The sequence below is a fragment of the Toxorhynchites rutilus genome, chromosome 2 (assembly GCF_029784135.1).
Source record: "Toxorhynchites rutilus septentrionalis strain SRP chromosome 2, ASM2978413v1, whole genome shotgun sequence".
Classification (NCBI taxonomy): Eukaryota; Metazoa; Arthropoda; class Insecta; order Diptera; family Culicidae; genus Toxorhynchites; species Toxorhynchites rutilus.
Window position 1 is genome coordinate 110294270 of NC_073745.1, and position 14771 is coordinate 110309040.

General features: G+C 37.7%; 1 pseudogene; it reads left to right on the plus strand.

Annotated features, from left to right (window-relative positions):
- Window positions 1-1175: 1175 nt before the first annotated feature.
- Window positions 1176-12715, plus strand: LOC129766044 (uncharacterized; annotated as a pseudogene).
- The last annotated feature ends 2056 nt before the right edge of the window (window positions 12716-14771 follow it).

Sequence of the window (14771 nt, forward strand, 5' to 3'; positions counted from 1 at the left end):
ATTTGATATGGTCTGATGCGTGTTAACTAAACTGAAAGTGATGGAATCGTAATTAAGACAGGAAAATGCAATCAGTGATTTACCCTTTACCATTTTACGACTGCAAAATTTCAAAAAGAAGAGGGATTATTGATCGAACAGGGAATGATTCATCAGAACGGCTACCATTGTCTGAAGAAGATTGGCGAATGAAATCGATTCTTTCGCGATTACAGTGAAAACTCTCTATAGCGACATCGCAAGGGACCGTCGTTATAGAGCAGGGGTTTCTAGATTTTTTTTGAAGCAGAGCACTTTTTATAGCAAAATTATTTGATGGAGCACCTGAAATTTTTAATCAATAAAACAAATCGTGTTTACATTGACCCAACCCAACTGAAACAACTCTATTTCAGTTGCATGTCGCAGTTACACGACATCTGACCCGGAGTAAACAAGATAAATCGCCTGGTGAAATTAGATTAAAAAATGTTTTTTTTTCAAGGTGGGTTTTCAAGCGGGAGCATTTGCTATAACTTCGCGGAGCACAAATTTCCCGCGGAGCACCATTTGAAAACCCCTGTTATAGAAAATTGTTGCTATAAAAGATGGTCGTTATAGAGAGCTCAAATGTCGCTATAAGGAGAGAAACGCTCAATCTCACGCAAAACATTCAAATCCTATCAGAAACAAAAGTGCAGTCACCCCACAGTTATGAATCAATATTGACCTTAAATATAATTTTATGCAACAATTACCATCAAATTTCATCATGTTTATTTTTTCAGTACAGATCAGTTATCAATGCTCCAGCATAAACAATCCAACATATGTTGACAAGCTGCACAAGCTTCACGAAATGCCAAAAACATCCGGTGCACTTTACCTCTTGGTTTGATTGTGTTTTTGTGGCTCGCGCAACGGAGGTGCTAGGTGTTCATAAAGTGTTTTTTTAGTGATTGAGTGCTTGCATATTTATAATAACAACAAATTTCATCGTTTAAAGGTATGATTCATCAACATATAGAACTGCATCAACGAATTTTATAAAATAAATGCCGAATTTATGCGAGTTGAATATGATCCATATATGTAGGCAAAAAAAATGAAATGGTCACAATAGTGGATCATGAAAATTGTCTTGGTTTTGTATTGAATTAAAGCCCGGAGCTTACCTGCTTTCTCAATTTGCAAGAATGAAGACCTCCCAGATCCGGAAACAGTACGATATGCAAACCATTGAAAAGACTGTCTGCGAAGCAATAAGATTCAATAATATTCGGGAAGCATCAAAGAAATTCAACGTTCCGTTTACAACACTTTATAGGCGCGTAAAAACCGAAAAGAGGAAGTCAAGGCCAGGTCCTGACCCGATCCAGCTTCCAGAAGAAGAGGAACGCATCAAAAGCTAGGTCATTCTTTGCTAAGGCAGGCTAAGGCAGGCTTTCCCATTTGTGAGGTTGATCTTACGCACACCGTACGTGATTACTCGGACAAAATCAGAAAAAATCGCAGCAATCCTCAAACTTTTCCAAGTAAGAAATGTGTATTATTGATTCATTAAACAATTACTGGTGTATGTACTTCAATGTTATAGGCAAGAATTAGAGCCACCGGTATTTAGCAAGACATCCGGATATTAAGAAAAAGCTGGTAAACAATCTTTAGAAGGCTGGTGCGTCGTTGACAAAAACTCAGTTGCGGAATTGGTTCAGAGAAGTGGAAGATTTGCTTCATACGGATTGCATCAACATGGCTATTTTTGATGACCCTGACCGTATTCTCAACTTTGACGAATCAGGGTTTCAATTAGAACCAAAGCGTTACAAAGCATTGTGCCCAGATGTAGAGAATACTTATCTTGTGACAACTAACTCAGAAAAAGAAGGCTACACTGCATTATTAGGGAGTACTGCTGTAGGCGATTTGACACCACCCATAATTCTGTACCCTGGAGAACGCATAAGCAGAAAAATGGTTGAAAGCATACCAAAAGGTCGGTCGGTTGGTGTATCCGACGAAGGGTGGCAGACCTCGAAAACTTTCTATGAGTACATTGCAAACGATTTGTACAAATGGCTAGAGGACAGAGGTACTCAATTTCAGGTTCTTATTTTCGTGGATGTTCATAAAAGTCATGTGAGCATCGAGTTAGTGAAATTATGTGCTAAAAAAGGACTGATTCTCATTTCCCTCTACCCAAATGCGACACGGATTTTGCAGCCACTTGACAGGGTTTCCAGCCATGGAATGTCGATGCCATCGATTTTAGTGCGTTGCCAACCAATGCTAATGAATCGACGCGAAGTTCTGATACAACACTTGTTGAGGAAACAGCAATTGACTATGGGAACAACTTTACTTTGTCGAAATGGGTTTGGACCAAAACCAGCTTTTTCAGTTTCTCGAGAATAGGAACAAGGATTTTTGGTACGGCTCATATGATCGACTTGCACTTTTCAACTTCTGCAAAGTAATCAAAGATAAATCTGAAGGACTTATGTTCACAAGGCCGTTGGATCAGTACATATCAATGACAACGTTTAACTTCACAGTGAATGAGTCGACACAATCCGTTTCGATAGTACCGGAAAATGTCTCCACAGAACATGATTGGTAATTTAACATGTGCCTATTCAGCATTTTTTATTTTGCTTCTGATTTACAGATACTGTATCCTTAGAGTGTGAGGCGACATCTCGCAATCCTGCAGGACAAAAAGCGGAATCCATTGATATCGACGTCAATGATGTTTCGATGTCTTTCGATGACACCACCGTAGATCATGATGATCATGATGGTTAATATTACTTTTGTAGATAAAATCATTTCAAATTATTAACTATTACCTTCATTAACAGATGTTACATTTGACGAGAACCAATTATCATTGAACCATACGGAACAAGAAACTGAAGAAGCTACTATTTCACCGAAAGATAACGAAATAGATCCATTTGCTGATGTTCTGATTTGGCCTAAGATTATCAATGTGAGCGGAGGAGATCCTAAAAAGAAGATCGAACACATTCCCTCTGTTGCCACAAGCAGCAAATGGTTGAAGTGGCATGACAGAAAGGAAAATGAAAAAAAGAGAAAGAAGATGCTAAGCTTGCTCGGATGGAAAAAACGCCGAATGCAGAAGGAGGAAAAACTGCAGAAGCAAAAGGAAAAAACCACGAAGAAAAACAAACGTAAAACTTTACGATTTCCATCTGGAAAAAAATGAAATTCTTTCCATTTCGATCACTGTTCATTCATTTTCGATCATATATATATTTTTTAAATATATTTTTTTACGTCTATTTAGACACGTCTTAGCTGATTCATAACTGCGGGTGACTGTAATTCATGTCTAACCTTCTTGCAACTAAAAACATTAAACAATGAATATGAAATTCAGCTCATTCGTCCGGTAATATGTAATTGATTTTTTTTGTTAATAAACCAGCATAGATAATCTGGAAAGCACCTGCTTGCTGGTTTTGAGAGGGTGGGCTCATAGTTTCATTGTTGAATGCTCCATCAGTCCCTGATTTAATAAATGATTGATTTTTTTAGTTCATCGCTAAATAAAATATACCAAAATTTTAGTGTTAAAGCTTCTCGTGTATTTCAACTAATTTTGGGCAGTGAATGTTTTCGTAGTGACAAACAAACGATACCTCAAGTGATTGCCAGATTTCGATATTAAAAGCTTTGTCCATAAAACAATCGCCTAAACAATACATTCATTTTCAAATGTGCTGCAAAATACAATTTGTTCTTTTGCTCTAGGACTTCTACAACAATGCTTCGATTTATTTGTTTTTGTTTTTGTAAGTATCTGAAAATTTAAATCAGTTGGGCGTGAACAAATGTTCACAGTTGATTCAATTTTATAATACACAACATAGACTATTTACGTTCGTAGGCACTGACTTTGACACACACACTATGAGTGGAGTGAAATTGAAAGTTGTCGCAATAGAGGATGTTATGTATTAGTAAATAGAAGCGATAATGTGTCGTTATAGGGAAGGTCGTTATAGAGAAATGTCGCAATAAAAAAAAGAATTTCTATGCGATTTTGAAGGGACATTCGTTATAGAGAGCTTTGACTGTATTTAATTCTAAAGGTCTAACATATTTTCTAATGTATGTATTCTTCTAATGTATTTTCCAATACAAGAAAATATATTATCATTATCACTGCTCTAAATTTTGCTACATGATTTCTACAGAATGTATAACAACTGAGGACTTTTGCCTCCTGTCAACTCGTCTTTGTAGGGTAAAGAAATAAGAAATCTTTATTGTTGAAAAGTAGCAACTATTTCTTACACGATATTTCATTTAATTTTTAACAAGCATTAAACCTGTTTCAGCTGCTCTTCGTTTATAATCAAACCAGAAAATTCTTCCCGCACATTTAAATAGTGCAGATTTGTAGTGTGTGGTCTCCTCTACTGTTTAAAACTGATCCATTTTTCTAACTCTTATACTCCCAAATTGAGTGGACCGACACTACAAAAAATAAAGATATGAAAAACATATTTTTGAATTTATTTGTGATATTACACGAAAGAATCAATTCTTTTCTAGTGCATCATATTCTCTGTTATTAGAATGTGATAAATAGTCCATTCGCGATTTCAAATCACAATCTTGCGCCAGCTAGCGAGCAGACAACAGTCTTTCTTCATTCTGATATCACACAAAGTTTGGGGGGTTTGTGGGTTTGGCTCTAAACAAAAGAAGAATGGATGTGAAGAACCAAAACGAAACATTGCATCTCAAGAAGGTAAGCAAAACGTTGTATCGCAAGCCCCACCCATGTGTGATTCTCCAGCCTGTCAGTAGGTATAAAAATAACTGCCCTGCAACGGAGCAGTTGAAGGGGAAGAATAACCTCCAGGCTCCATAAAAAAATCAAAACAGAACGAAGCAATTAGTCATTTTTTAACCGTGAAATAGTTAAAATCATCAAGCAAGATTCATCAGTCATCCAGCTAGTGATTCAACGGCAGCAGCAGTGAGACTTTCCAAATGACATATTTCAAGGTTATTCAAATTCAAAGTTATTCAATATATTCCAAATTATTTTTATTAAGGCTAGAGGCGAATTAACTAAGAAAGTTCAAGCCACTGTAAAACAATACAGCATAATTATCTGCCGCACACCTGTCACAACGTTTTTCATTCCACTGATTACCACAACTATTATTCCGAAAGAGCTTCCGCTGTGAACTCGCGACTTCAAACGTTAAGAGTCACGTTTCACCAGAAAACTGTGCGTCACCCGACCAGAACCTTCGCTCTCATGCTATCGATCCTGCACACACAGTGGTGCAATTTTGTTCGGTGGATATACCGTGTCGATTTTCATGTTGTATGGTGGAGAGTACTTCTGTATTTTTGATTCACGCGCACACGTGATTGTTGGTTTTGGTCATTACCAAAGGTGGTTTGAAGTGGTTAAAAATGTAAGTTTTTAATATTCAGGTGTATTACATAGTTTCATACTTATTTGTTAGTTGTTTGAATTTATTTCCCTCGTAGTTATTTTTGAGATTTCCATGTTCATTGCAGATTGCATTGCAGACAACTCAAAATACATTTATAAAGAACAGCGTAGGCAGTTCCGAGGACATTCCTTAACAGTATTCCTCGTGAAAATCGTTGTGACAAACCCAGCCAGGAATTTTCAAATATTTGTTTATTGTAAATATTATTTTTAAGACTGAAGTATTGCCCGAAGCACAGTGGTTTGGCCCGAAGCGAAGTTCGAGAGCAAAGTCGCTTCGGAGGGTCGATAGTGTGTTGTGAATGAAAGACAGCAAGCACCGCGGTGCGATTTTGACCGCGATATCGAATCCAAAGTAAGGGCCCGATGAAATGATACACCGCGTCAATTTTCTATCGTCCGGTGAAGAGTGCTTAGGCTTTTTTCAACCACTTCCTACAGCAACACACATACTTCAGGAGTCATTTTGAAAGTGGTTCATAACATTGAGCTTCTTGATAGAAGTATTTTAAAATAGATGAATGCAATTTGACAAATTAACCAAGTTCCCGTACTATTTATGCAGACGCACTTACCCCAATATTCGATACCTGATCAAATATTCAATGTCAGGAGCATGTTGTGCCCATTATTGACTGGCCTTCCTGAACCTTCAATAACCTGGGTAATCTCGTTGGGTAAAGTTTTTCAAAATATTCGGTACGATCTTCGCCACGCTTCATGGATGGTCATCTAAGCTCAACAATGGTTTTGTTTTACCTCTCAGCCCCTGCAACAAATTTATTTTCTGGGTATTTAGTGCTGAAGTTTTCTTCTGGGTGTGAATGCTAACGTTTTCTTGTTGAAATATGTACTTTTTGGAGCGATAAATTGTTCTAAATGAGGTCAAGCTGTCTTTCATAACATGAATGTAATCTAACAAATTCATCTTGGGTTAGATTTTCTCTACAGCTAAGCTTGATTTGAGGTTTACATCCTACCTCAAATCAAGCTTAGCTGTAGAAAAAATCTAACCCAAACTATCCACAAGTAACACGGATAGAAGTGGAGAAAATCAGGGTAAAACCGAAACCCCTGACTTTTCCAGTTAAAAGCATTTTTTGAAAATTTTCCGTGTCCCTTGTACACAGTTGTCATTTCTTACGTTTAGAGTTACGGGAGTCGCTTTGTTGTCAAAACAACTATCGAAACAAAATCGGTCGGCAAAAAGCCGTGTAAAATTCCGTTATTGCAATTCAAATATTTTTATCGGAATGTTATGAAAAATGCGATACTTTTATGAGCCCAATTTATCTTAGATCACTGTTCAGTGTATTTTGTGCGATGGTTGGTGGTTTTGTTGCTTATCAATGCTCGAAATGTTGTGTTTTAGCGATAGGTAAAATGTGTCCTTTCTTGTAGATGTTTGGAAGACTAAACGGCGGAGCTGAAAAACATTCAGAACCAACGTTGAGTAGGGCATTACAACAAAAAAGGCTCATCAAGCTAAGATCAAAACTATTTACTTCGGATAAAGAACAGGATTTTGTCCGTCATCAGCTCGATATTGAGAACCGTTTATATGAGATACTTATTACCGATATCCGTCGTCTGGCTTTTGAATTGGCAAAAAAAACTACGTGAAACAATAAGAAAAGAATTACAATAAGAAAAAGATAATTGCAATCCAATTACTTATCATCTGCTACTATTCCTCTTCCCCATCATCTTAAAATGTCCACATAGTATATGGAAAGCCCCTTAGTACTTTGAAATTATTGTAACATGTTTTAATTCGTTCCTCTAAAGGAGTTAGATCTACCCCGACAGAGTTTCGATCTTACCCCATTTGTTTCACCTAAAAATATCATTTTTTGTATGCTATCCAAATGATCAACGGATACTGTAGAGTGATTCATGTAGAGTTCAAGATAGGTTCTGTAACGATTTGAAGTTAATGAAACCTGGGAGGTCTTGGAAATATGTGGAAATCCTCACGGTGTCGGTTTTACCCTGATTTCCCCTACTCCGTTTTCTTCTGTTGATCTCACTAGTATTCTGTAAACCCATCGGGGCCATTCGAATTGAACTTTTTCTACCGGCAATATGTAGAGGAAATTAGGGAAAAACCCTCTGATTTTTTCAGTTAAAAGCAATTTTTTGAAACTTTTCCGATGTCCCCTGTACATACTTGTCATTTCTTACGTTTCGAGTCACCTCACAGCAGCGGAAGTCCCTTTGCTGCCAAAACAAACAACAAAACAGAACCGGTTAGCAAACAGGGAATTGTCCATGTAAAATTTCGCTCGTGGAATTTAAGTGTTTAAGTCGGAAAATTTTGGAAAAATCGATACTTTTATGAGTTTAATTCAACGTAGATCATTGTTCAGTGTAGTTTGTGAAACGGTAGGTGGTTTTGCTGCTCGATAACATTGTGTTGAAATTTCGAGTCCATTCGGGATAATACCGACACTTTCAGTAAGGGTACAACCGACACCTGGTTTGTGTTTCTCATACAGGAAAAATGCGTTCATACTTTTTGCGCATACCTCGTGTTTATATTCGAAAAAAAAGGTTGAGCTGAACTGATAGAACAGCCAAAACCAACGTTGAATCGGGCGTGTCAACAAAAAAGCCAGACAGGGCTCATGGTATCCCTTCGTTCAACGTTCGTCGGCACATTTCACGTGGATGTGCACTTAAGCTGGGATATTGAAGTGTCCACATAGTATATAGATTGTAACGTTCTGTGTGTTAGGACGGCTAAATAATCTCAAAATTATACGCACGTGAAGAATAGCTAGTCCCGTACTGTTCCTGCCCCTGGGCTAAACCACTCCGCTTAAGCGCCAACGACCCTCGAAGAGGATCGATGCGAAGTAGCGTGTTACTTTGCCCGCTAGCTCTCTCAGGGCAGGTTAAGTGGTAACGCAAAACCACTTCTAGCACAACTCAAAGGCTTACCTAAACGATTAATTCCCACACTAGTGGCCAATCATGCCGAAACTTAACGAAATCGAAAATTCAAATATCTAAACAAATCGCAACTCTAAACTACTCAAAATTCATCAACGATAAATTAATTCAATGAACAATTCAATAATTTATACATAATCAAATATATGTGCATATAATATAATAGGACGAACAAATTCAAGTAAGGCTAACCTTTCTTTACTGCTGACAACCAGGTGGCGTTGTTGGCGTTGGTTTTAGGCATCATGATGGCCAATTAACAGAGCGCTCTGCGATGTCGGGTCGATTGCTGTAGTGTGCGTAGTAGGTGTGCGACGAGAAGTCCAAAGATGACTCGAGATGGTGATAGTCGATGATGAACGATCACTTCCGGTTAGCTGGGTGTTTACAGCAGGATGATATTTTCGATACGCAATGATGGCTGCTAGCGATGATCGCGTTGTCACGAACTTTCTGGTGAAGGATTTCTGATCCTCTGGATAGGCGACGAATTTCTGCTCCTTTGAATAGGCCACGAATGGTTGCAACCTTGAAATAGGCGACAACCCTATGAACAACCGTCGAAAAAGTTGTCCACTGACTCAGGGCTTGTGGCTGGGGCCCCTATAGACGAACACGACGAACCAGCAAGCAGCTGGTTACCAAACGGTTGTGTCCACTGACTCACGGATGATGGCTTTGATCCCCTACGGACTTTATTCCAAACACGTGTGTCACCGTTGCTAGCGAACCACCGTCAAGCGGTGGTTCGCTAGCAATCGCTCAACGAAAGATGTAAGCGTCACGCGCTAGATCGCGTTCAGGCTGCACATATCGCAAATGATCTTGATAACGTGGTCAGTCACTTACACGTGGGAATCTATCTGGTTACACCAAAGAAAAATAGACCCAAAAGAAAAAAAAAACTTCGTTTGAAAGTTATAGCCTTCAAACGAACACAATGATTAAATTGACCCATTTACAGCCTACCTGAGTTTGTTCGATTAATCGCGGTTCAACTCTTCACCAAAGAGAACTAAATGATGTGTGGAACACTTTTCCAAATTGAAATGGCATTTACATTCTACTGTACGTAAATGATTACTTTGACTTACTTTTCAAGTCTGCTAATCCTAGCACACACGTTGATTTATAATTGAAAATATTATAAGCAAATATTCTCCAACTCTGACTGTTCCACTTGGAGGTCACTTTGTAAAGAGACTTGATATTACTCAATGTGGCACAAAAAGCCTCAAATCGTACCGCGAAACAATAGATATTAATCGTTCATTTCACACAAATATATCTGCGTGTGAATGTTGTGTTGCGCTACAAAAAGATGCGTCTCGCGCGACAAAATCGTAACGCATAACAGTGCCTTGGTTAAACTTTCCGTACGATCATTGAAATGTTACAAGATAACCTCTTAATAGTTTGAAATTATTGTAACAAGTTTTCATTCTTTTTTTCAAAGGTGTCGGTTGTACCCGACAGGGTGTCAATCTCACCCACACTCCCATTTATTTCACCTGAGAACATCTATTTTTGTGTAACCTATCAACATTCGAGTTCTACTCAAAAAATGATCAACAGATACTATAGAGTGGTTCATAAACAGTTGAAGAGAGGTTCTGTAACGATTTAAAGTCGAAGACTCATGGTATATCTTGGGAATACGTGGAAATCCTTAGGGTGTCGGTTTTACCCTGATTTCCCCTAATCATCAGTGTTTGTCAGCTGTGAAATGACTGCCGCGATAACTGCTGCAAGTAATTCTCTGTATGTAACATCAGCCTCACAAGGTTAGGAGAGAGTTGTTTTTTATATCCCAATTTGGCTTTTTTAACGCTAGGCCATTGTCTCACGAAGGAAGATTTCATCCTTCTGCCTTTTTTTTGCCATCTTCAGCTGTTTCTAGAAAATCACGCAAACCATCGACTCTTTTCAAGGCCTCTAAAAATTTACACTGAATTTTTGTTCCGCAAAAAAAACTGTAGTGATAAACAAACGGAATAGATAAAATAATCTCGTAGTCCAACGTCAACAATACGGTCGTGCCTTGGACACAACTCTCTATATTTTTTTGTTTTCACTATTTTAGTTTTTTTTTAATTTCAAATTGTAAACTTCTTCTCAGGCAACACCATAACAAAATATTTAAAGATTGTTAAAAACGAGAAAATCATTGGATAAAACAATTCAATGGAACAATGCGAGAACGATCCATCGCAATAGGATGTTTCTACTTTGAATAACCCACGTGTTTTATAATTCTACGACGAAATAAAATTCTAGTTGGCCACTGGTAAATTACACTGATGAAGAAGCTTCTGCAAAACAATGTATTTTCTGGAGAATATCGCCACGTACCCTTCAATCAATAATGAAAAACGTCTGTTGAAATAATAGCTCATAATAACGGCCCAAAGTTTCCCCGAAAACAAGAACAAGTCCAAGGAAGCATTCAACATTCATATTCTGATCCAGTTGTGAAGAAAATCGGTCTTAACCGCAACAAATAAAGATTAGTTCGAGGTGTTATAAAATAAACATATGGGAAAGCTGCTTATCAGATTTGTCTTGAAACTTTTACGGTGCGATCCTTTTGAAGTTATTTTGCTGGTTATTTGCGTTGTGTACATAGATTATTTATTGGAAAAGCCTCCGACCCGTCATCTTTTGTTCCTCACGATGGAACTTTTACACTCCAATCCCCTCCCATGTCAACAAAACTTTCCCCCAAAAATCCAATTAATTTTAATCCTCAAATGGGACATAATTCTAATTACTGCAGGTTTTAAATATTATATCCGAATCACATAAGCTTTTCTTCACCTTGTCTGCGGCTTTTGGTTCGTTTCGTAGCAAAACAAATTGCTAATATTTTGACTTGCTTCATTTGATACTGTCCCTTCGGTGGTGGTCTGCTCATTCCGAGCTCCTCTGTCGGGGTTTTATTTGTCCTCGCCGAATCACCAGATTGCGTCTATGTACGTATTGCCATTTTCTCATATGTATCCATTTCGTCATCAAATCTACAGGAAATTTGTTTGCCTAAAAGTGGTGGTTTTGTTGCAAGGCCGTAAACTGTCCCGGGGTACGAAGATCGACAGCAAACGATAAGCCAAAACCATCTGATTTGAGTATTTCACCTTTATTTGCTATGCCCTTCCTCGGAGGATTCCAAACCATTTCATTGGATTCTAGGTAGCAAACAACATCGAGCTCTCGGTGTCGTAAAATTCTTCCGGTGCAGAAGTTATCAGTCCACACGAATCTTGAGCATCCAGAGACCTATTGGATTCTCGTTTTGGCATCGGAACAGCAAAATGCTATCTGGTGACAGATGTAATCCGGGTTCACCTGAATGGGTACGCGTATGTGTGCACTGTTGCCTGTTGTCCTCCATTACAATTGAAGGCTGGTGAGGTGTTAAATTTGGCCTTCTTCCAAGAATTATACGGCGAAGCCAAGAATTTCCAACGATAGAGAGTGTGCGAAAAAAAACAAGCTAGGCATCGTTTTCCACGTCTCTGTTTTGTCTCCTATTTTCAATGTTCACTGATGCGTTTGAAAAGGTGTGAAATGTGCACGGAGAAATCGGGTCGACTTTTTCATACCTGGATTAGAAAACATAAATACATTAAAATGCGACACGGCTGGTGATAACAACAATAGAAAATTCTGCTCCTTTTCGGATGAATTTGGGCATAGCAGCGATTTGCGGAAATAATGGAAAAGCAGCTTTCTAGCTGTTATGGGGTGCGTGAGCCGAATCCTGGAATAATGAGATGTAATTCAATTTCCGCAAACAAATGGCTTTGTAGCAGCAGTTGAAAAACATTATTTGAAGGTATACGAACATAGTTAATTACAGTATTTTTTCATGGAAATTAACAATAACAACAAACACCTTAGAGTTGTGTTTGTTCAATGGATACGAAAGTAGTTTAAAGCCTACTAACTCGAACACTTTATCGGACAGCCAGCCGAATTGGACGCTGAAACAAGCATTGAACAGTTCAATTTATTTCAATAAATTTTCAATCGAATTGCGAGCGTAAATATCACAATTTTAAACACGTGTAAACCCCCATCTTGCAGAGCGATATTATTCGCACCACTCAATTGGTCACTTGCTGGGTTATGAGCGGGGCTGGCACTACTCGTGAGTCTCTGGGTGATGTCCAACGACCTCCAGTTACCCGATGCAGTTCGATCCGTTACCATACCCCCCGGGGGGGACGAGCTACGGCTCTGTACTCTGTGAATGTGAAACCAGAGAAGAATTAATTTCAATAAAATGTGACCGCTGCGTTGGCGAACCGGTTCGAGAGAAACCAACCGTTCAATAAATCGTAGCGATTTCTGAATGTACTGAGAAATACACGCAAGGAGCTACATACAAATAGACAAACTAATAAGTACGCAAAACAAATTGTCCATCCAAATAGCTTCCCTCCGTCAATTGATGGGTGCTCAAAAATTTACGAAATGGTGTTTGGAAAACAATAAAACAATTCGTGAAATGTGCGTTAATTCGAATTTATTGCCGGGGAAGCCGGCAGATGGTTGGCAGAAATGGAATTTTAGGTTGATGGTGGTCTGATTCTGTGAAACAATTTGTGGAGATGAACGTGATAAAGTGCGATTTGTCTTTCCGCATTTCCGCAACTTCTATCATTAAATTTGTATCATATTTGTATATTTTTCACACTGAACTGGTCTTGAAAATATGATGTATATTCATGAATTTTCCACTTCCAACAAAATCTGTTAAACTTTCGATATACATTTTTATTACTAACTAGCTGACCCGGCAAACTTCGTCCCGCCTAAAATTTGTTTTTGTCCTCACGTTTTCTTACCAAGCGCAAGTTCACGAGTTCAATCGCAGAACTGTTCATTGATTGATTTTCTAATCGATCCCGTTGAATTTACCTTTTACTTTAAAATTTCTAGTACTTCTACCAAAACTCGTCATTATAATATCAGATTATTTTCAGACACAATTCTCGTTCAAGATTTATCAACCACTTGCAAATAACATGGAAACTGTATCGGGCCCATAAACTGCACTAATTTTATTGGCAGCTTGAGATACATTTTTGCCTTTGTCATAGTAGTACTGTAAAATATGTCGGATTTTCTCTTTATTTTGCTCCATATTTGCGACACTGTAACTCACGAACGACTTAACCAAACAAAACACTGTCAAGGACTAGAGGGCGCTATATTTTTTTAATATTTTTTCTTGAAAGCTGAGGATTTTTACATAACATATCTCGATATATGATTTTTCAAATTTAACAGTCTTCGTTCAACATTCCTATGTGACTAGACTAGACCTATGCGACTAGAATCCGGTCTTCCCGTACGTGTGATATTTTTTCAAAGAAGGTCAGCTTATTAGCTTTAATTTAATATCGGTTAATCTAAATCGGTTCAGTAGTTCAAATGTTATGAATTTTTGCAAAAAGTCATTTTTGGATAAAAGAGGTAAAATCATTATTTGGACCACCGATCAACTTTTAAAAATCATATCTCAAATATCGGGATATGTTATGTAAAAAATCCTCAGCCTTCAAGGAAGAATATAAAAAATATATAGTGCCCTCTAGCCCAAAGCCATGAAAACAACAAAAAACAACTTCAATCAATAGTTACGAAAACAAAATCCATTGTTTTTGCAAGTTCAATATTTCTTAACAAAAGGCTAGCTCATTGGATTCAATTTAATATCATCTAAATCGTTTCAGTGATCCAAAAGTTATGAATTTTTGAAAAAAGGTATTTTTGGGAAAAAGTTGAAAAAATTGATTTTTTGGACCACTCTGAAAAATGGAAATTGTCACCCTAAGGAAAAAATACGGGTCTAATGTTTTGTGATAAAGAACAAAAGAAAAAAAACTTATCAAGAAATTTGAGAACCACTATATCGGTTTGGCATGGAATGGTTGTATTATTCCAAATATTTTGCACTACTTGGTGTAAACAGGAAGAGATATTCTTCTTATTGATACCTTGTTAACATTTGCTATCACTTTCGGATAATAATTCAAGTCGGAAAACTAACAGAGTTTTCTCCGAGAGCGAGTTTTTCGGATGCTTGGACAGCATCCAAAATCGGAGGTGACTACACGAAGAACTTTTTACCAAACGTGTTTTCATTTACTCCCGCTACTTAAGGAGCGAACACGAAATTATTGCGACACCGAAAATGTCATGTCAATTCTCTTGTAATGTTTAGAATCAAACCAAAATTTTAGGGTAGTTTTATACATATATTTACTTCAAAAATCAAAAGAAAAGTTAATCTATGGAGCCGTGAGTGTAAAATTGAACGCAT